Source organism: Nicotiana tabacum, chromosome 6 (assembly GCF_000715075.1).
Source record: "Nicotiana tabacum cultivar K326 chromosome 6, ASM71507v2, whole genome shotgun sequence".
NCBI lineage: Eukaryota > Viridiplantae > Streptophyta > Magnoliopsida > Solanales > Solanaceae > Nicotiana > Nicotiana tabacum.
In genome coordinates, this window is record NC_134085.1 from 202,594,798 (window position 1) to 202,615,682 (window position 20,885).

General features: G+C 38.6%; 1 pseudogene; it reads right to left on the bottom strand.

Annotated features, from left to right (window-relative positions):
• Positions 1-6,086: 6,086 nt before the first annotated feature.
• LOC107785974 (LEAF RUST 10 DISEASE-RESISTANCE LOCUS RECEPTOR-LIKE PROTEIN KINASE-like 2.1) lies at positions 6,087-20,665 on the bottom strand (annotated as a pseudogene).
• Positions 20,666-20,885: the final 220 nt, after the last annotated feature.

The following is a 20,885-nucleotide window of genomic DNA, read 5'->3' on the forward strand; positions in this document are numbered from 1 at the left end:
ATTCAAATCCTCAAGTAGTGGTCTAAACTGCCATACCCCTTCCGGGACCCGCCTATACATAACATGCCATAATACTTGAATACTTCCAAATAAAATCAATTATGGCGGTCGTTGAGCCTCGCGCGCACCGCCACCACTATATCAATTCAACCACGGCTGACCAATCTAACTTCCTCTAATTCATCCTTAACTTGCCTTAGAGATAATATTAGCTCTATTCCTTACATCACCAACCTAAATCCGCACTCATCTTGAGTGACCCTATTCCATGAGACTACATTATCTCCAAACCCATGAACTGCTTTATACCCTCCTTGCACGCACATTCGTATCTTCAACCGATGCACACATTCTGATAATCCCTCTATGAATCCGAAGTCTTTTCCCTTTTTCCTCCCCATGCTACACTGCAAGTCGAAAACATCATAGATCATTCCGAGCCTCTTATCATAATCTGCTACAAAAGCTCGATTTTTAACCATACTGCGGGCTTGAATCCTTAGGCACCGCATTTTTAAATCCTTTGAATTCACTAGAACCGTTGTTGAGAGCCACCCACTCTGACTTGGTCCCCCAAAAAAATCAACTCCATGAATCTTCTAGCACATGAACACCCTCTTGACGAAGCACCCGGCCGAATCATTTTCCTTGAAACCTGCATCTATACACGGCATAAATCCTGAATCCTTCCCCAAGCCTGAACATGAGTCAACAAGGCCAACTATAGCACATCTTTAACAATTTCCTTGCTCAAATTACCTCTTATGTTCTTTTCCCTTAGCTGAAATAACCCATCAATATGCTGATAACTAGAAATTTCACAAATAGAAGACCATGCAATCCAACCGTAGGCGGTGGGACTCTCCCACTTAGCTTGAAGCCACTATTATACAACTCTGGAATCCACCAAAATTCTTTATCTCTTATCGACATGACCTTGCGCAATCAAACCGCCAGATTCCTCGAAATCCTTCCGTTAACATTTCATGAACGCTCTGAATCTCTATCAACATTCACATATTCAACCTCTTACTGAATGGCCAATAAAATCCTTCGCAAAAGCTTCGCCAACCATGCGACTGCTGACCTACTCATAGGAGATAACCCACTTGAGCCCGTGCTCATCCGCCAGCTGCACAAGTCCATTCACTCATCGTGGAAATCAACTAAAATGTGCGACAATATCTTCCTATTCAAAGTCATGTTGTATCCTTCTATATAACAAGCAACTCCTTTCTATTGTATCCAATCTCCCACCGTATACTAGCCAATATTTCAAATTAAGCCTGTAGATCCAATCACCGTCCACTAAAATTCCCTGAATCATTCCAAACTTTCCTTATGGTGCGTAGTCATTCTACCACAAAACCCATATGCAACTCCGCCACTCTCCCACTTTGGCGGAACTCACTCCTTTAATCAACTACTCGACCTTCGCTTCTTATACCTGGCCTTCTAGAAATTTTAACCACCTCCTGACACTTCCCACATGTCCTTCCTCATCCTTTGTTGCCTGGTTTTTGTCTTGATTCAATCTCATTCTCTGCAACATTGGGACCAATAGATCGTCACTAGCTTTAAACTTTTTCGAAGATCATCTTTTCTCGAGCCGTCAACATTAAAAACACCGATTCAATCCTGAACCACCGCACCCCGCGATATCTGACAGTCGCTTCTCCAATATTTTTGCACAATAACCTGCCCTAAAGGAAAATCGTTGAAGATCATAACACTGGCGAACTTAACACATCCAATCGAGGACGACGATACCACGTCGCAAATGAAAATTCCACCACACTTGATAACACTAGTCTCGTTACTCCATCAATCCAAACCTGCACGTATATAGTCCGATTGCCTTTCCTCCATCAGAATAAAATACTGAATCTATGAATCATGCACTTAGAGAACTCCCTTCCAAGTCATACACTGCTTCCGCGCATGGAAAATCATCCCACCATCACATTAATACCATGTGATAAACACTCATGAGCATCATAGTAACCTGTGCATAGCCTCAATGCTCTCCAAAGTACAGCTATAGAGCTAAAATGGTGGGATATCCTTCCTCAAGGCGACAACAATAACCCGACCAACAATGCTGGGAGAAGCATCCCTCACCACATTTGTAGTACCATTACAATTCCTCAATTCCCGATTTATGATAAGCGTTTCGCGTCACATAAGACTGAATAGGAAAGAAACAAGGGCATAAGCCTCAAAGGAATCAAACAACACGATGAGGAATCAAGAAGGGAAGTACTCTTAACAGCCCTGTAGCCTCTCGAAGATAAGTGCAGACGTCTCCGCACGGTCCGTAAGACTCTACTAGACTCGCTCATGACTCGTGAGACCTAAGGGAACCTAGTGCTCTAATACCATGTTGTCACTACCCAAAATTCACTAAAGGTCGTGATGGCGCCGGACACCACCTCAGACAAGCCAATCATAAATACTTAATTTAGGCCTTGTTTTAATAATTTTGAAAACTATAATTTTTCCTTTAATTTTACTAGTAAAAGTTAACTGTTTCAAATTAAATAGAAATGTTTAGGAATTAATACAAATACCACATAATCATCCCAGAACCCGGTGTCACAAGTGCATGAGCATTTACTAGGGAATGAAATAAAATACAATAATTGTCCGAAATACAACTGGACAGGAATGAAATAATATAGTACAATACTCTGAAGGAGACTCTGTTGGCTGCGGATCGTCTCGAAAGATGCAGCTCACCTAAGTACGGCATCAACCATGCCGCTACGCCACTAGCCACACATGAACCTATGCAACAAAATGTACAACAAGTGTAGTATGAGTGCGGAAACAACATGTACCCAGTAAGTATCCCATCTAACCTCGAAGAAGTAGAGACGAGAGGTCGACTTCGACACTTACTAGTGGTCCAATAATAAAATATAAATAATGTGAATAATCATGGATTCATTAAATTAGCAATAAACTCAAGTAAGTCAAGAAACAAGTAAACATCCCTTTTTACATTTAGGAGTCTCTAAATTTATAATCCATTATTTATCAATTTATCTCAGACCAGAGAGGCAATATTAATTTACAAATCTCAAGCAAGCATTACAAGCATGCGCAAATCATGTCGAGGTCGTACGACCCGATCCAACAAATATTGAAATTGTGCACTACCAGAGGGTCGAATGGCGCGAATCATAGATGCATCTATTTAATCTGCCGAGGCATTCAGCCCATTCAAAAATTAAACACACACAGACAGTCAATCAAGAAGTCATCAGGGAACAATTATCCAAAGAAAGCCAATTCTCTTTTAACAATTTAAGAAAATGAAGTTTAATCTTTTTTTTAGAAATTCATTTACTAATTTGATGTGATTTAAGCAATTCAAACTGTCAATAAGATTACAAATATTCCAGGTATAGCATGTTTTTGGGTCCTAGACTATCCGAACTTAAACATAATAGTAGCTACGCACGGACTCTCGTCACCTCGTGCGTACGTAGCCCCTACAAATAGAATCACATAGCCAATTATTTCACCTATGTGGACAATTCCCTCTTATAAGGTTAGAAAGGAGACATACCTCGCTCTGAAATCCAATGACCGGCTTCCAAGCCCTTCCGACGACTCAAACCGATGCCCCAACGCTCCAAAACTAGCCAAATAACGGGGAAACCAATAAAAATACACCCTAATATTTATAAAAATTCAATATATATAGAATCCCAACTCCGCTTGAAAAGTTGACAAAATCACCCTCGGGCCCATGTGCCCGGATTTTGGAATTTTTCGATGATAAAGTTCACCCATAACCTCACAAACTCAAATATGTAATCTACTCTTAATTTCATGCCTAAAATCGTGGTTAAAATCCAAGAATACCAAATTTCTAGGTTTTCCTCAAAATCCCAAATTCCTACAAATTTTCATACTTTAATCCGTAATAATACCATGTATTTAACTCACAAGGGGTGGAATTAACTTACCTCATGGTTGATGATGAAATAAATCACCCAACCAAGAAGAAAAATGAAGGATAATGGGCCAAATCCCGATTTTTAAAGAGCTCACTACCTCCAGCATTTCTGCACCTGCGGTTCATTGACCGCTTCTGCGATTCCGCAGATGCGGCCCCCACTACCGCTTCTGCGGTCTCCTTCCGCTTTTGCGGTCAACTGCCCCGCTTCTGTGCCTGCGCGGATGCGGCCAATACCCCACATTTGCGGTCCTCCCCTTGGCTGCCCAATTCCGCACCTGCGACTCCCAGGCCGCTTCTGCGGCTCCGCACCTACGGCCACAACCTCGCAGGTGCGGTTACACCAGATACCAGCTGCTTCAATTCTTCTTCAAATTCACATTTTGATCCGTTAACCATCTGGAATCCACCCGAGGCCTCCGGGACCCCAACCAGTCATACCAACCAGTCCCAAAACATGATGCGGACCTGCTCGAGGTCTCAAATTACATCAAATAATGCTTAAACCATGAATCGCCCTCCAATCCAAGCTTAAGGAACTTTAGAATTCCAAACTTCAACATGTGATGCCGAAACCTATCGAATCACGTCCGATTGACCTCAAATTTTGCACACAAGTCATATTTGACATTACAGACCTACTCAAACTTCTGGAATCGGAATCCGACCCAGATATCAAAAAGTCCACTTCCGGCCAAACTTCTCAAAAACCTTCAAGTTTCTAACTTTAGCCAAATGACTCCAAAATGACCCCACGGACCTCCGAATTCACTTCCGATCGCGCTCCCAACACCAGAATCACCATTCGGAGCTATTCCCAGACTCGGAATACCAAACGAACAACGATAACACTGAAATGCACTACAATCCAAACTTATGAAATTCTTCCAAAAGGCTAAATTCCACAATAGGTGCCGAAACATTCCCGGGTCTTCCAAAACCCGATCCGGACATACGCCCAAGTCCAAAATTATCATACGAACCTGTTGGAACCTTCGAATCCTGATTCCGAAGCCGTTTACTCAAAAATTCAATCTTAGTCAGTTCTTCCAACTTAAAGTTTTCGAAATGGGAATTCTCTTTCCAAATCGACTCTGAACTTCCCGAAATTCAATTCGGACATTGCGTACAAGTCATAATACCTGAAGTGAAGCTGCTCATGGCCTCAAACTGCTGAATGACGCGCTAGAGCTCAAAACGACTGGTCGGTTCGTTACAACTACTATGATTTATTTTTGTGAATTAAATATATTGTAGTAATCGGCTCATTTATAATGTTAACAGCTTTAAGGATATTTCTCTCTTTTTAACAAAAAAAAGTGCTTACCAGCACTTGTTTACCAAACATATCAATAACTTTTTTAAGCTTCAGCATTTTTATCCAAAAAGATAACTACTTATTTGTAAAACAAGCTCCAGCACTTAAAAGCTCCTTTTTTCGGCTAATCCAAACGGGCTCTAAATGTGTTAGAACAAAGGAAGAAGGTTTTAAGAATTTAAAGAAGTGCTTAGAGAAGAACTTGCTTTGATTTTTCCATTAGAAAATATTTATCGAGGTAGACATGATACACTTCTACTTGTTTAAACTTATGGTCTCCAAATGTTCTAGTATTGCAAAACTTGACCACAAGTTGCTGAAATAGTCGACTGTTTGTATGTGGTAGATTGTGAAAAATTGAAATCACCGTCTAAATATACAGTTCTTGTGGTACGAAATTCTATTTTCACAAAACGTATTGTAAAATTGTTCCTCTTTTTCCTTCCTGAGCCGAGGGTCTTTCAGAAACAACTTCTCTGTCTTCTTAAAGGCACAAGTAAGGTTTGCATACACTCTATCCTCCCCAAACACCACTTGTGGGATTATACTGAGTTGTTGTTATTGTTTGGTAAAAGTAGAATTTCATAACAATCACAAAACATATTTTGTAAGGATGATGTCATGATGCCATATGCAACAATATCTATGAATGTTAAGAAATTATACTTGTGACTGAAACTATCCTAAAAATATCAGCTTACCTTTATATCAAGAAGTACCACTTAAGAGGTTGAGAAATATACAGGTGCTTGCGCAAGACATAGATATCAGTTTTCAACATTTCAAAGTTGGTTGTGTATGGCTATTTCAACATTCCATCTCTCTCTGTTTTGTTCTCCAACGAGTCTTAGTAAGTCTTGTCCAAACATTTGCTATTCAAGTGTCATTCTTCACTTGCTGAGGCTGTAGAATCAAGTGCTGAACCCGTAGAAGAATATATAAAGGGCTTCGTTGGCTGCCCCAAAGATATTATTGTCGATCCTTCCGATCTTGAGGGAGAACAGATGAAAGGCTTCGGTGGAAATTGGATGGCCTCTAAGCTACCTTCCAGCATTTCAATTGCCTTACTCATTGGTGGTCTCTGCGAGGGATCAGTTTGGATGCACCACAATCCTACTAATATCATCTTCTTTGCAATTTCCTTTTCTTCTTTGGTCGTGCTGCCTTGTATATTTATGTCTTCATCTGTCACAAGGCGTTGATAAGCCCAACGTGGGAAGTATACTTCGCTATGATTGCTTCTTTCAGCGCTGTAATTCCTTCTTCCTCCAACCATTTCAAGAACCATCATTCCGTAGCTGTAAACATCAGATTTGTGTGAGACACTTCCGAAATTTCTACTGAATACTTCTGGAGCAATGTAACCGATGGTTCCTCTAGCTTCCAACATTGATATCATACTTTCTTTCTGAAGGCATAATTTTGCTAGGCCAAAATCAGATATCTTGGGGCAGAAGTCCTCATCCAGAAGGATATTGTGAGGTTTTATGTCAAAATGCAATATTCGTGCATTGCATCCTTGGTGCAAATACTCCAGTCCTCGACCTATCCCAAGCGCGATTTCGAACAACTTTTCCCATCCCAACTTAGAACCTTCACCATAGATGTGTTTATCAAGGGATCCATTGGGCATGAATTCGTAAACAAGAGCTCTTTCTCGGCAATTAAAACAAAAACCCAACAGAGTAACTACATTGACATGGGAAGTTCGACTGATGCTTGCAACTTCATTGATAAATTCTTCCCCATTCCCTTTAGTCTCATTTAGAATCTTGATAGCAACGGGACGGCCATTAAGGCTACCTTTGTAGACCCCTCCATAACCCTCTTGTCCGAGTTTCTCTTGAAGTGAATTTGTCATTTTCTTAATGTCTGAATAGCTATATGCTTTAGGGGCTAGGGATCCATACTGCCGGAGGACAGACTCAATATTCTGGTGCTCTCCTCTTCTTTGATAACAAAAGGTATGTACCAGATGATTTCTTTGCGAAGTAGTAAAAGATAAAGCATGCCAATATCGTTGTTATCCCAGCAGCAGATATACCTGTAATTAACCAGACGAAAAAAGGGTGTTCAAATACACTGATTATCTGCAAGTTCTTGGTCATTGTTGAGAAGAGAAAGATAATAATAAGATGAACAATGTCAAATTAAGGACAGTTACCTATGGCAGCCTTCACTCTGATATCTCTTTTATTTCCTGTAATGCAAAGATAAACAAGTGATGAATTGATACAGAAGCATAATAAGGGATCTTCAGTGGTATAACAAATCAACTGTTTTCCTATATATGAAGAAATAAGTTTTTCTCACTCCAACAATCGAGATATGGTCAAATGTGGATATGGAATTTTAGTTTCTCGATTTACGATGATGACATGTTTTGCTTTGGGGATGGATTCATCATCCGAGCACCACAGTGCCCTCTGCTATTCAGGCAATCACGATATTCAGCCTCATCCTAGTGTAGGAAAAAACACCCTTTCGCAACACTTATGAGTAACTCAGTTTTGCATAAACAGGGTCCTGACATCACTGGCACAATATATAACATAATGTTGTCTTCCTTTTATAAGGTTGTGTACACTGTACAGCCATAGGAGAAGAAGAGGTGTCATCTTAGGGCCTAGGCTAAATGAAGCACTCCCGAGGCTGAAATTACTTGAGGCATTGGACAACCTTGCTAAACTTATGAACTGTACTTTTTAAAGATGTATTGTCATCTCCATTGTTCACATATTTCGATATATCCATCTTCCCAGGATAAGCTGAAACAAAACTTGTGCCACATAAATTAAGCTGTTGTCTAATACCCAAATCTCAGAAGGGGCATCAATGCAATGCGCTTGTATATGAGCAATCTCTAACTAGGAGTATATTTTACTATTTGAGCATGACTTTTCCGGATAATGTACTTTTTTTATTGGGTTGCTTATAGAAATTCATCAATACGAACTTCTTCCGAATACCTTTCAAAAGTTAGATGACTCATTGGTCGCAAATGATGGATTATATTTGTCAAGTACCACCCAAAATTATAAATTTTTGGTGCAGCTAGATCAATTATACAGAGATCTTTTAGGTTTGAATTGTTGGGAATAAACCTCCACAGAAATAATATTCACGGTAATAAAAGCGGAATAATAACGTAGCACCGAGATACGGTAATTAACAAGAATAAAAGAGTAACAACGACACTAAAGTTTTTACGTGGAAAACCATTTTGAATAAGGGAAAAAACCACGGCCCCGAGAGGAGCAACTGATATTACTATAGCAAGGAATTTTACACTTTGTAGGTCTGAGTAAAATACTCTAAAGACCACTACAACACTCAAAAGAAATAACACTCTTTTGATATTCCCACCTCACTACAATATCACTCACTCTTTATTTTTTTCACAGATTATTTTCTTATACCCTGTCTGTGAAACCTCACTCTTTCTTTTTAACTCTCAAATATATTTTTCCTTTGAGATTGGTGTGTCAAAATGAGAGCTGAAGCTCTCCTTTTTATAGGCAGAGCCTCACACTCTCACGCCTACCATATTTGACATTGTCCTCTCACGCCTACTATTTTTCTTCTTTTTCTTCAATATTGACAATTCAGAAACGATGGGGCCAATTTCAAAGAAAAAGATTTAGAAGTCTTTATCAACACCTTAAATCATGGGATGGACCCCACAAAGAAGTCTTTTTCAAAGCCTTAAATCATTAGATGGACCCCACAAATCTCCCTCTCCAATCTCATTAACCTGAAGGAGGTAACACCAGAGATTCTAGTTTGAGCGCATGCCGACAAGTTCTTTGCAAAGCTCGAACTTGTCTCTTGATACTACCTTGGTTAGCATATCCACAAGATTTTCACTCGTGTGAATCTTTTTGACCTGTAAAGATTCATTCTCCAACTGTTCATGAATCCAATGATATCTCACATCTATATGTTTTGGTCTTGCATGGTACATGGAGTTCTTGTTCAAGTCTATTGTACTTTAACTGTCACAATAGACGACATACTCCTTTTGATGCAATTCCGGCTCTTGAAGAAACCGCTTGAGCCATACCATCTCTTTGCCAGATTCAGTAGTGGCAATATACTCCGCTCCAGTTGTTGAGAGTGTGATACAATTTTGCAACTTAGACTGCCATGATATAGCTCCCCTGAAAATGTAAACAAATATCCGATAGTGGATTTTCTGTTATCAATGTCACCTGCCATATCAACATCTGTATAGCCCTTCAAGATTGGATCAGATCCTCCAAAGCACAAACAATCTCCTACAGTACCTCTTAGGTACCTGAGTATCCACTTGACTGCTTCCCAATATTCCTTTCCAGGATTTTCAAGAAACCTGCTGACAATACCAACTGCGTGAGCAATATCAGGTCTAGTGCATACCATTGCATGCATCAAGCTTCGAGCTGCTGAATAATAAGGAACTCTAGCCATGTTCCCTTTCTCATCCACTATTGTAGGACACATCTTCTTGCTTAACTTTAGATGACTAGCAAGAGGTGTGCTGACTGCTTAGCACTTTTCATGTTGAAGCGTTCCAGTACACGTTCAATGTACTTCTCCTGAGATAGCCACAACTTTCTGCTTGTTTGATCTCAAACTATCTTAATCCTTAGAATTTGTTATGTTGGGCTCAAGTCCTTCATATCAAATGACTTGGACAGATCTTCCTTCAACTTTGCGATCAGCCCCTTATGTTTTCCTACAATTAACATGTCATCCACGTACAACAACAATATAATAAAATTATTCTCAGAAAATCTTTTGAAGTATACAAATGGATCAGAATAGGTCTTTATGTATGTTTGACTTTTCATGAATGAGTCAAACTTCATGTACCACCGCCTTGGTGTCTGCTTCAATCCATAAAGACTCTTATTCAATTTGCACAGCATGTGTTTCTTTCCAGCTACTTCAAATCCTTCTGGTTGCTCCATATAAATCTCCTCTTCCAAATCTCCATGAAGAAATGCAGTTTTCACATCTAACTACTCCACTTCAAGATCTAGGCCGATTGCTAAGCTCAAAATTGTTCGAATAGAAGTCATTTTGACAACAGGTGAGAAAATTTCGTCAAAATCAATACCTTTCTTCTGTTCAAAGCCTTTAACCACCAATCGAGCTTTGTATCTCACTAGCTTGCCATTTTCATCTTTCTTGAGTTTAAAGACTCATTTGCATTTGAGTGGTCTTTTACCCTTTGAAAATTCAACCAGCTTGTACGTGCCATTTTTCTGTAGAGATTCCATCTCTTCTTGCATGACTTTTATCCACTGGTTCTTTTCTGGATGGGACAACACCTCCTTAAGACTTTCTGGCTCCCCCTCATCACTAATTAGGACATACTCTGTGGAAGGGTACCTACATGACTCTACCCTTGGCCTCTCTGATCTCCTCAGAGGTTGAGGTTATTCTTCTTCCTGAGTGGGATGCTCCACTTCCTCGACACCTTCATCAAGTTGCTCCCCCTGCTCAATAACCTCACCAGGTTGCTCCCCTTGCTCGGCAACCTCGTTGGTCCTACTTTCTGCACTAGTGGGATTGTTAGAAGTAAAAGGAATAGTAACAAGGTTAGGAATTATACCAGTCTTCGCCTTCTCTGACGTATCAGCAGCAGTTCCAACTTCACTTTATCGGATGTAGAGAAGACTACATCTTTGCTTCTGATGACCTTCTTCTTTACAAGATCCCACAATCTATATCCGAACTTTTCATCTCCATATCCAATGAATATGCAGGAAACAAATTTATCATCCAGCTTTGTTCTCTGCTCCTTTGATACATGTGCAAAAACTCTGCAACTGAACACCATCAGGCGTGAGTAGGACACCAACTTGTTGGTCCAAACTCTCTCTAGGATGTCAAACACCAATGGAATTGATGGACTTCTATTGATCAGGTAACAGGCTGTCTGAACTGCTTCACCCCAGAATGACTTAGGCAAGCCATTCTGAGCATACTTCCCACCTTCTCCACGATGGTGCGGTTCATCCTCTCGGCTACGCTATTGTGCTAAGAGGTTCCAGGAACTGTCTTTTCATGTTTGATCCCATGACTTGAACTTTTCAAATTCCCTTGAAGTGTACCCATCTCCATTGTCACTTCGGAGACGCTTTAGCTTTCGACCCGTCTCCCTTTCTACTAAAACATGAAACTTCTGGAAAACTTGAAACATATGGTCTTTGGTTTTCAAAATATAAACCCATAATTTTCTTGAAGCATTATCAATAAAAGTAACAAAATATTTGTTACCGCCCATCGATTCAATTTCCATTGGACCACAAACATCAGAATATACTAAATCAAGTATATTCAATTTTCTTTCAGACGAAGTCTGAAATGAGACTCTATGCTGCTTACCAAATAAACAGTAGTCACAAGGTTTTATCGTTGTACCTTTGTCAAAAGAGATAGTGATTTCCTGGCAAGAATTTGCAATCCCTTCTCGCTCATATGACCCATTCTTTTGTGCCACAAATCTGCACAAGTCTCATCTTGTGCCGCATTTAATTCACCTTGGCATATTTCTACATTTTTCCTGCACAACGTGCCACGAGCAACTCCCTTTGCAATCACCATTGATTTGCAAAATAGTTCTCATATCCATCTCGGTGTAAAGCAATTCCCGAGATCAAGTTCATCCGCAAATCAGGTACATGCCGCACGTCCTTTAGAACCAATGTGCATCTGACATTTGTCTTGATACAAATGTCACCGATCCCCGCAATTTTTGAGTAACTCGTGTTACCCATTCTCACAGTTCCAAAATCACCTTCTACATATCTGCAAAAAATTTCTCTTACTGGTGTAGCCTGGTAAGATGTTGTTGTATCAACCACCCATTCCGACTCTGGACCTAACAGGTGCATGCATTTCTCTTCCTCATTTATACAGAGGACAACATTATCATTGTTTTGCACCATGGCAGTTGTGTTGTTGTCATTCTTCTTGCCACTGGTTTCACTTTTGCCCTTGCTTGGATTTGGACAATCTCTTTTGAAGTGACCTGGTTGATCACAATTGTAGCAATTTCTGACTCTTGATTTGGATCGGTTCTTAGATTTCCCACGAGCTCCGGATCTACCATAGTTGTTTGAACTCCTTTGATAATTCATGCCTCTACCTTTTGTGACGAGAGCATGTCCTTGATTTCCAGGCTTCTTTCTCATCTTCTCATTGAGTAGAAGAGCCGATGTGACATCTTTCAACTTAATGGTAGTCTTACCGTGCAGGATGGTTGTTGCCAAATTATCGTACGAAGATGGCTACGAGTTCAATAGCAAGATGACTTTATCTTCTTCCCCGATTTTCACTCCGAGGTTGGCGAGCTGTGTGATTAGTCAGTTAAACACATTTAAATGTGACAAAAAATTCGTACCTTCACCCATATTTAGGGCGTATAGCTGCTTCTACAGGTACAATTTATTTGTCAGTGTTTTGGACATGTATAGGCTTTCCAACCTTGTCCAAATTCCACGTGCAATGTCTTCATCAATGATATTATTTAACACATCATCTAATAAGTGCAACCTGATTGCACTGGGATCCCTTTCATCCAAATCAGCCCAGTCCTCAGCTTTCATGGTATCAGACTTTTTAGCATCAACATCTAGTACCTTGTGTAATCCGTGTTGGATAAGCAGATTCCTCATCCTTCTTTGTCATGTTGTGAAACCGCTATCTCCGTTGAATTTTGCTACCTCATACTTTACTTCGAACATTTTTATTTTTCACTAAGTATAGTACTACCGAGAGTGAATAGTATTTCTGTGAATAAGCAGAACTTGTGCTCTGATACCAGTTGTTGGGAATAAACCCCCGCAGAAATAATATTCACGGTAATAAAAACGGAATAATATGTAGCACCGAGATACAGTAATTAACAAGAATAAAAGAGTAACAACGACACCAAAATTTTTACGTGAAAACCCCTTTTGAATAAGGGAAAAAACCACAGCCCCGAGACGAGCAACTGATATCACTACAACAATTAATTTTACACTTTGTAGGTTCGAGTAAAATACTCCAAAGACCACTACAACACTTAAAAGAAATAACCCTCTTTTGATATTCTCACCTCACTACAATATCGCTCACTCTCTATTTTTCTCACAGACTATTTTCTTATATCTTATCTGTGAAACCTCACTCTTTCTTTCTAACTCTCAGATATATTTTTCCTCTGAGATTGGTGTGTCTAGATGAGACCTGAAGCTCTGCTTTTATAGGCAGAGCTGCACTCTCTCACGCCTACCATATTTGACATTTTCCTCTCGCACCTGCTATTTTTTCTTCTCTTCAATATTGACAATTCAGAAACGATGGCTATCAATTTCAAAGAAAAAGACTTAGAAGTCTTTATCAAAGCCTTAAATCATGGGATGGACCCCACAACAAAGTCTTTTTCAAAGCCTTAAATCATGGGATGGACCCCACATGAATTTCTAGAATGATCATAAGAGATGGAATAAATCTGAAAGGCAAGAAAAGAAATGGAAGTTTCACACCAAAGACGGGAACAAATTTGGCAGTACTTAGAATGGACCAGATTCTCCAAAAATTATTTTAGATATGTATGTCGGGGCCAAAAATACTAGGCCATATGCCAGCCTATGGTTTTTCCCCCCTTTCTTGAAGACTATGGGCTACCAGTTAGATACAGCTAAATTTGGCAAACAGAGTAAATTAGATTAGGGAGATGGAACACACCTTGATCTATTACATAACCACAGTAATAAGAATAAGTTCGGTCCCTACAAAGGCACGTTGGCTCCGTAAGATTTGTCTCTGACCAACATAACCCGCCTGACTTCTCACAAACTATACATTCTGTGCTTTTGTTAAACACCACATCAAACCCTTGCTTCAATAGCTCCAATATCTTCGTACTTCCTTCGTTCTTGAACTGCTCAAATGCCTTCATCACAACAGGAACGATGACCTTTGTTAGATAAAAATAATCAAAATTGGCTTTGAGGCGTGAAAATCGACTGTCCTTAAAGAGTTATCGCCTGTATACTAATTTAGGGAAAATACAAAACGATTCTCTTCAGGATACAACAAAGTCTGCAGTAACACTTGTGATTTTCTATATCCACTTCGTTGGAATTCTTGTGTATTTATAGGCAACCAATAAACCCTTTCAGAAAAGATGTCTTGTTTCACAAACAGACACGACTGTTTATTTGAATTTTGAATTTAAAATTCAAATAAATAATTAACTCTAGGATCTCGTGCCTGTTGAGTTAATCTCGTGCCTGTTGAGTCAGTCTCGTGCATGTTGAGATAATCTCGTGCCTGTTGAGTCAGTCTCGTGCCTGTTGAGACAATCTCGTGCCTGTTGAGACAATCTCGTGCCTGTTATGTGCTATTTCATAATGATCAGTTCCGAGGCTAACAGGCACGGTACGAGTAAGGTCAGTCCCGGGAGTATTTCACATGACAGGCACGAAACTTCTTTCTTCCGTTGTGGGAAGAATCCCACTTCCAACTTGCCAATAACAAACTATCTTACAATCCCCCACTAGTTTGTTATTTCGCTTCATAACACTTGTGAATAATTGAAAGTATTTTTTACAGATTTGAACTTTCCTTTAGTGTAAGTATATTAAAGTTTTGACGAAGTTGATGGTATCTTAAGATTTGAACCACAAATCCTTGTGCCAAAACCGAAAATACCACACACACAGCGTTATCTAGTAGCTTAGAAAATCCAGTATTCGCTTTAGCACGTTTACGGCCATGTGCTCATCCTGAATTCATGAATATTTACAAGATCAACCCTTTAAATCTTGCTAGAAGCGGCACCACTTCAATATTCATATAGGTGAAATTAGTTAATATGTCCCTGTTACTCCAGACATTAATAATTCCATTAAGATTAATCAACCTCTTCATGTAACAGTATGCACTTTGGAGTTTGTCTTTATGCCCCTGTTATAACAAGCATTTAACAACTCCTTAACTCCTCATATAACAGTAAGTAGTACATTAGAATTAGGGCTCCTAAAGAGGAGATCAGTGCTTAAACAATACAAGTAACTTGTTATTACCCATTGAACTTATATTGTTAGAGTGTATACTAACTCAAAGTGGGGTTCCTATTCCTTGTATTTAATTTAAGGGTCTCAGCCCCATCTCTCTACAAGTTTGTTGTACTACATCTCTACCTAATGGCTTCGTAAGTGGATCAGCCAAATTCTTATTTGATCTCACATATATTATAGCTATAGCTCCATTTGTAATTAATTCTCTTATATAAGCATGTCTCAAGCTTATATGTCTCGATTTCCCATTATAAATTTTAACACACATTGTAGTCTCACTATCACAGAATATGGAAATGGCTGGCATAGGTTGTGGCCACAACTTTATATCAAGTAACATATTCCTCAGCCATTCTGCTTCTTTTCCAGCAGCTGCTAATGCAATAAATTCAGATTCCATAGTAGAATGGGAAATACATGTTTGTTTCTTGGATGCCCAACTAATGGCTCCACCGCCTAGAGTAAATATCCATCCTGATGTGGATTTATTATCATTAACACTTGTAATCCAACTTGCATCAGAATATCCCTCTAATACATTAGGAAAACCATTATAGCAAATGCCTAAGTGCTTTGTATATTTTAAATATCCAAGTACTCTACTTATTGCTTTCCAATGATCATTTCCTGGATTACTGGTAAACCTTGAAAGTTTACAAACAGCAAATGCAATGTCGGGTCTAGTGCAATGCATTGCATACATCATACTACATATCGCACTTGCATACTCCAACTGTGCTACTGCTCTTCCAGTATTTGCAGTTAGCTTAACACTAGAATCATAAGGAGTATTATACCCCTTTATTCCTAAATGACTGAATTTAGTAAGGATTTTATCTATATAATGTGCTTGTGACAAAGTCACTTGCTTGTTATCTCTTTTGACCTTGATTCCCAAAATAGTATCAACTTCATTTAAATCATTCATTTTAAAAACTGAGGTTAGATACTTTTTGGTCTCGGTAATTCCTTGTAGATTCGTACCAAAAATCAGCATGTCATCGACATATAAACAAATTATTACTCCATATTCTTTTGTAAATTTAGAGTAAATGCACTTGTCTGCATTATTATGTACGAATCCGGTTGATAGTATTACACTATCAGATCTTTCATGCCACTGTTTAGGCGCTTGTTTAAGACCATAAAGAGACTTTATCAATTTACAAACTTTCTTCTCGTTTCCCGGAAGAACAAATCCTTCAGGTTGTTGCATATATATTTCTTCACTAAGGTTCCCATTTAAAAAGGCTGTTTTAATATCCATTTAATATACGTAAAGATCATAGATAGAGGCCAAGGATAAAAGGACTCTAATCGATGTTATTCTTGCAACATGAGCATATGTATCAAAATAGTCTATGCCTTCCTTTTGAGTGAAACCTTTTGCAACTAATCTTGCTTTGAAGGTTTGGACAGAACCATCTGTATTGTACTTTCTCCTAAAGACCCACTTACAACCTATAGGTTTTGATCCAAGAGGAAGATCAACCAAAACCCAAGTGTTGTTGGATATAATTGAGTCCATTTCATCATTAATGGCCTCTTTCCAAAAGCAGCGTCTCTAGAAGACATTGTTTCTTGAAACGTCTTTGGGTCTTCTTCAACATTTAATACAATTGGAATTTGATTATAAACGTTTGTCCTATCTCCTTCAACAAGAAATACTATAGATTGTGAAGAAATAAAATCAGAACCAAGATGTTTTTCCTTTCTTATTCTTTGGCTTTTCCTTGGTTCTATCTGCATATCATCACTTCTTTCCTTAGTTTTAATAATTTCAGAAAGCGACAATTTATTAGCATCAATACGTTTTCCATTTATTTCAGTCATTTCATCAACATTGTCATTTATAAATCTATTTTCAATAAATTCAACATGTATAGATTCTATAATGACATTAGATTCTAGATCTAGTAGTCTATAAGCTTTGGAGTGTTGTGCATATCCTATAAAAATACTTTTAATTCCTCTAGGACCCAATTTTGTTCTTTGATGGTCAGGTACTCTATAATAGGATATACACCCCCACACTTTAAAATAATTTAAATTTGGTTTTCTACCATTCCAAAGCTCATAAGGCGAAATATGCATACTTTTTGAAGGCACTCTATTTAAAATATAACATGCAGTTAGTAGTGCTTCACCCCATAAATTATGTGGCAAATGTGCATTAAGTAACATAGCATTAACCATATCCACCAAAGTTCTATTTTTTCTTTCCGCTAACCCATTTTGTTGAGGAGTATAAGGGGCACTCATTTGATGTATTAGGCCATGCTCTTCACAGAACTTATTAAATTCGTTAGGAAAATATTCTCCGCCTCTATCACTTCGAATAATTTTAATTTTCCTACTCCTTTGATTTTCCACAATAGACTTGTATTCTTTAAACTTTTGAAAAGCTTCGTCCTTAGTTCTAAGTAGGTAAACATATGTAAATCTAGAGAAGTCGTCTATAAAAGTAATAAAATATCTTTTGCCTCCTCTAGTTAATTCTCCATTTAATTCACACAAGTCTGAATGTATTAAATCTAATAGTTCTGTGGATCTTTCAACTTTACGAAATGGTTTCTTTGTCATCTTTGCTTGTATGCAAATTTCACATTTTATATGTTGAGTTTTACATGAGATATAACCATTTTTGGACATATAATTCAAGGAGCCAAAATTTAAATGTCCTAGTCTAGCATGCTATAAACAAGAATCAGACTCAACGATGTAAGCAGAAATATAATTTATTTCATTAATACTCAATTTGAACATGCCGTTACAGTTATAGCCTTTTCCAACAAAAACACCATTCTTAGACACTATCATGATCAGACTCAATAACTATCTTGAAGCCTTTCTTTGACAGCAAAGCAGCGGACATTAAGTTTTTCTTCATATCAGGAACATGATACACATTCAGTAATGTCAACTTCTGGCCAGATGTGAAGTTAATCTCAATACTTCCTTTTCCAGCAACATCTGCCGCAACATGGTTTCCCATCAAGACTTGTTCAGAATCCTGCACTTCTGCATATGTCTTGAACATCTTCTTGTCATAACAGACATGAATAGTAGCACCCGAATCTAGCCACCAGTCTTGAGTATTTGTAGCAGCGGTAGCCACATTCAACTCTGTGACCATACCAATTTGCATTGCGGAAACCATGGCAACCAGTCCTTGGGCAGAATTTTCCACTATGTTTTTGCCTTTTCAGAATTTCCAGATTTTTCAATCTTTCTAGACTTTTCGGTATTGCCTACATTGAAATTTATTCCTGCCTTTCTATATCTGCAGTCCCGAATCATATGGCCTTTCTTTCCACAATGATGACAACTAAAGTTCTTTCTCTTTTTAAAAGAAGACTTTTTGGAAACTTTCAGATGTTTGTTCCCACTTCCTGAACCATTCTGACTGACAAAATTGACTGCGGAACTCGAAGGCTGACTAATAACATCACGAGCACGAGTCTCACTTTCAATTTGAATGTGAGTACGAAATTGTTCCACAGTCATTTTATCCATAGAATGTAGGATTTTCTTTCTATAGTCATTCCAAGAGGAAGGCAATTTCGAAAGAATAGCACCTATTTGAAGTGCATCAGGAATTTTAACTTCAAGATCACTTAGTTTTGATACTAAGATTTGCAGTTCATGAATCTGATCCATTATTGGCCTAGTATCAAATATTTTAAATTCAAAGTACTGCAGAGCCAGGAATTTATCAATACCTCGTTTTTCATTCTGGTATGCAGTTTGTAGAGCAGTCCAAATCTCTCTTGGCGACTTCAGATTGCAGTAAAGATCATAGAGTCGATCTGTCAAAGTATTCAGAATATGGCCGCGACACAACAGTTCATCATGTTCTCGTTTCTTCCTTTCTTCCTTGACTACGTCAGAATCTTTTGCTGTGGGCTCAGGCATCAGAGGCAAGGCAGAATCAAGAACATAGTAGATATTGAGAGCGGACAACAAGAATATCATCTTGTCTCTCCAACGGGTAAAGTTCGTTCCATCAAAGCGATCAAGTTTGATGAACTCCTTTGGATTCTCAACAACAGACATCAATTTCTCCATAGCAGAATAACTCTTTAAGATTGTTAGATAAAAATAATCAAAATTGGCTTTGAGGCGTGAAAATCGACTGTCCTTAAAGAGTTATCGCATGTATACTAATTTAGGGAAAATACAAAACGATTCTCTTCAGGATACAACAAAGCCTGCAGTAACACTTGTGATTTTCTATATCCACTTCGTTGGAATTCTTGTGTATTTATAGGCAACCAATAAACCCTTTCAGAAAAGATGTCTTGTTTCACAAACAGACACGACTGTTTATTTGAATTTTGAATTTAAAATTCAAATAAATAATTAACTCTAGGATCTCGTGCCTGTTGAGTTAATCTCGTGCCTGTTGAGTCAGTCTCGTGCATGTTGAGACAATCTCGTGCCTGTTGAGTCAGTCTCGTGCCTGTTGAGACAATCTCGTGTCTGTTGAGACAATCTCGTGTCTGTTATGTGCTATTTCATAATGATCAGTTCCGAGGCTAACAGACACGGTACGAGTAAGGTCAGTCCCGGGAGTATTTCACATGACAAACACGGAACTTCTTTCTTCCGTTGTGGGAAGAATCCCACTTCCAACTTGCCAATAACAAACTATCTTACAACCTTATGCTCACATCTCGGGTAACTTGGGCCCCAGAATGATGAAAATGACTCATCTGGATAGAAACTAAGACTAGAGTTTCCATTGATATTGCAGCTAAAGGCGAACTTTTTCCAGTCTGAAGGTATATCGAAAGGACAATCATAGAACAGGAGGAAGTCTTCCGAGTCAGGATCATAGCGGAAAAGAGCATCATTCAAGGTAGTGTTACCAAATCTATCAGGACAAAGGTCTTCTTCAAGATCTTTACGTGCAATTCTCATGGTTTGTTTTTCTCCATTGATGTCAAGTACACGGAAATCATGACCGTCAATCTTCATAACGGGATTATGGTTGGCTTCACATTCAAGCTCGAATTGTGGAAGACCACATTCTTGAGGTCGATCGCCACCCCAGAAAGGGAAGCCGATGTTCTGAATTTTCCCACAGCTGTAGGAGCTATTACAAGTGGTATACTGTTTATTTTCTTGTCCATAGGATGATGAGGAAGTGATTAAGAAGAATAGGATGGTGATGATGAAGTGGAAGAAGTAAGTTTTGAGCATGCATTTGTGAGAACTCATCAAAGAGAGACTAGGTTGGCTGGAGAATACCTAGGTATTAGAAAAGTTTTGCTAAGTACATGATTTCAAATATTCAATTGAAATTAATGTTTAAGCGTAAAAATAATCCAGTTTTGACGAACGAAAAATGTCATCCTGCCAATTTATTATGGACAACAACGGAAGAGCTGCTAGTTTTGATGACTTTTCTACTGATTACTAAAGAAAATTGACTTTTCAACGTACAATTGGAGAAAATAAGGTTAATGTTCACAACTAGACGGAGAAATTTCAAAGGAATGAAAAGGCATATAACGTTTACAACCAGCTTATTGGT